Source organism: Microcaecilia unicolor, chromosome 14, assembly GCF_901765095.1.
Source record: "Microcaecilia unicolor chromosome 14, aMicUni1.1, whole genome shotgun sequence".
NCBI classification, from domain to species: Eukaryota; Metazoa; Chordata; class Amphibia; order Gymnophiona; family Siphonopidae; genus Microcaecilia; species Microcaecilia unicolor.
In genome coordinates, this window is record NC_044044.1 from 45628351 (window position 1) to 45632097 (window position 3747).

Sequence of the window (3747 nt, forward strand, 5' to 3'; positions counted from 1 at the left end):
AAAACTTCACTGGCTTCCCATCAAGGAAAGAATAAACTTCAAAACCCACACAATGATCCACAAGATCCTCAATGGTGAATCTCCTAGCTACATGTCCAACCTGATCGATCTTCCACCCAGGAACGGGTCCAAATCTTCTCGGACGTATCTCAATCTTCATCTTCCCAACTGCAAAGGCCTCAAATACAAAACCTACTACGCATTCAACTTCTCTGTTATAGGCAGCCAACTCTGGAACGCCATACCAAGATCCATCCTGCTGAAGACTTACCTCTTCAAACAAGCCTACCCAAATGAACCATCCTAACTCTCGAACCTAACTCACACCATTAGTACTATCCAAACTCCAACCCTACCCCACATCTCCCACTATTGTACTACTCTATGTAATTATGTCATCTCTGATACTTTGTTCCATACTGTATTATCTCTGTGATACTTTGTATCATACCTTGTAAGCCGCACTGAACCTGCTATCGAGCGGGGTGTAAATGCCACAAATAAATAAATAAATAATAATGCCTCTGTATTGCTCCATGGTATGACCTCACCTTGAGTGCTCCATTCAATTCTGGTCGCCGTATCTTAAAAAAGATATAGTGGAATTAGAAAAGGTTCAAAGAAGAGCGACCAAAATAATAAAGGGGATGGAACTCCTCTCATATGAGGAAAGGCTAAAGAGGGTAGGGCTCTTCAGCTTGGGAAAAGAGACGGCTGAGGGGGTATATGATTGAGGTCTATAAAATCCTGAGTAGTGTAGAACTTCATTGGCTTCCGATCAGGTACCGCATTCAATTCAAGCTTCTGCTACTAACCTACAAATGTACTCGATCTGCAGCCCCTCCTTACCTCTCAACCCTCATCTCCCCTTACGTTCCTACCCGTAACCTCCGCTCTCAAGACAAATCCCTCCTTTCAGTACCCTTCTCCACCACCGCCAACTCCAAGCTCCGCCCTTTCTGTCTCGCCTCACCCAACGCGTGGAACAAACTCCCCGAGGCCATACGCCAGGCCCCCTCCCTGCCCATCTTCAAATCTCTGCTTAAAGCCCACCTCTTCAATGTCGCTTTCGGCAACTAACCACCAGACCTCTATTCAAGAATCTAGACTGCACCAACTTGACATTTCGTCCTTTAGATTGTAAGCTCCTTTGAGCAGGGACCGTCCTTCTTTGTTTATTTTGTACAGCGCTGCGTAACCCTAGTAGCGCTCTAGAAATGTTAAGTAGTAGTAGTAGTAGTAGAACGGGTAAAAGTGAATTGACTTTTCACTATTCAAAAAGTACGAAGACCAGAGCACACTTGATGAAATTACATGGAAATACTTTTAAAATAAATAGGAGGAAATATTTTTTCACTCAAAGAATAGTTAGGCTCTGGAACTCGCTGCCGGAGGATGTGGTAACAGCAGTTAGCATATCTGGGTTTAAAAAAGGGTTGGATACGTTCCTGGAGGAAAAGTCCATAGTCTGTTATTGAGATGGACACAGGGGGAAGCCACTGCTTGCCCTGGGATTGGTAGCATGGAATGGTGCTACTAATTGGGTTTCTGCCAGGTACTTGTGACCTGGATTGGCCACTGTTGGAAGCAAGATACTGGACTAAATGGACCACTGCTTTGACCCCGTATGGCTATTCTTATGTTCTTATGTCCATGGGAGGGGCATTACAAAAGCTTACACGTGGAGTTACTAAATAGACACATTTTCACACCAAGATGCATAAAGTTGAGGTCCGGCATTTACTCCAGGTTTCTACTGGCGTAGGTACCGGCATTCAACTTTTGGTGCGGAAATGGCCTCTAAGTGTTATTCTATAAACAGCACTCAACCCAGAGCTTTTGGTTGATTCCTCCTTCTGAAGTTTCCACCTCGTTGGGTCCAGATGGGTGCTGTTCTGGCTCTTCTGAATCTGTGGACACTTTGTTCGTCTTTTTGGCTTGGTCTGTTTAGTTTCTTAATACGAAAATAGTGGTGTGCGTGTGGGGGGGGGGGGGGGGTTGTCTCTTTTTCTCTCTTTCTTCTTTCCTATCTACTTGATTGGAGTTCCTTTCTATTTTCTAATTTTTATTGTGAACCGTCTAGATTATAAATTGGTGAATGATATCAAATTTTAATAAACTTGGTTTATAGAATAGTGCTGTGCACTGATATTTTTTTTTTCAGCAAGAATCCCCTCCTTGGTGCCAAGCCAAGCTCGTGCGTCACCTTCCCCACTATGTAATTTTGTAAGCCTAAGTGCTTTGAAAATACACCTCCACCTATCATAGAGGGTCTTTTACTAAGGCGCATTCACGATTTTGGTGCGCGCTAAAAGTTAGAGACGCCAATGCATTCCTATGGGCGTCTCTGTTTAGCGCGCCTACAATTTTAACGTGCGCTAAAAGCGTGAGCGGGCCTCAATAAAAGAGGCCCATAGTGTATTTTCAACCCAGTCCTCAGGGAGGGACCGCCTGGCCAGTTGGGTTTTTCAGGATATCCACGAGATGTATTAGCAGGCATTTTCTTCGATGCATGAAAATATCACGCATGCACGAACTAACCAACTTCCGCAAACTACTGAAGACCCATCTCTTTAATAAGGTGTACCACAAAGATCAACAAATGTGAACACACACCACTCCTCCACATATATTCAGAACTGTTTTACAAAATCTGCTTGTTATATCACTATCACGTTTTATCATTATCATGTTACTCAAGATCCTTCTGTAACACTAAATGTCTATCTTCTAATATATTTCCACCATTCATGATATTTATATTTATTGCATTTGTATCCCACATTTTCCCACCTCTTTTCAGGCTCAATGTGGCTTACAATACATCATGGATAGTGGAAATGAGGAGAGGTTAAACATTTGGAGTTACAGAAGGGTTTGGGTTGAATGGTAACGGAATACATAAAAGTAAGAAACATACGGCATTAATTTACATTCATGGTGTAAGTGGGAGTTTCACATGACTCCATCTTTGTGATAAGTCTCGTTGAAGAGATGGGTCTTTAGCAGTTCCCGGAAGTTGGTCAGTTCATAGACCACTTTCAGGTTACGTGGTAATGCGTTCCAGAGCTGTGCGCTCATATAAGAAAAGGTTGAGACGTGCATTAATTTGTACTATAGACCTTTACAGTTGGGGAAATGAAGATTAAGGAAGGTGCGAGAAGATTTTTTTAGCATTCCTGGATGGTAGGTCTATCAAGTCTGACATGTAGACTGGGGCATCGCCATGGATGATTTTATGTACTAGGGTACATACTTTGAACGTGATGCATTCTTTGAGTGGGAGCCAGTGTAACTTCTCTCGTAGGGGTTTTGCACTCTCGTATTTTGATTTGCCAAATATGAGTCTGGCTGCCGTATTCTGGGCTGTATTGTAAGCCACATTGAGCCTGCAAAGAGGTGGGAAAACGTGGGATACAAATGCAATGAAAAATAAATAAAACATTCAGTGTGGTAATCCTGAAAACCCAACTGTGTAGCTGTGTTACCGGGAAAGAGAGGGTTGCTGTGCAATTCATTTATTTGGAAGGCCCAGTTTCATATCAAGTTTCTCTCACTGACCCCCCCTTCTTGTGATTTTACAGCCCATTGTAAGCCTTTGGGGGCAGGGACTTGCACAAGTCAGCTGATCGGTGCAGAGCGCTCTACAGATGCGGAAATAAAATCAAGTGAATAAATTATAGTCGAAGACTGCAACATAAAACCACTTCCCCCAGGTCACATTACTGGGTAAACAAATTACTGGCG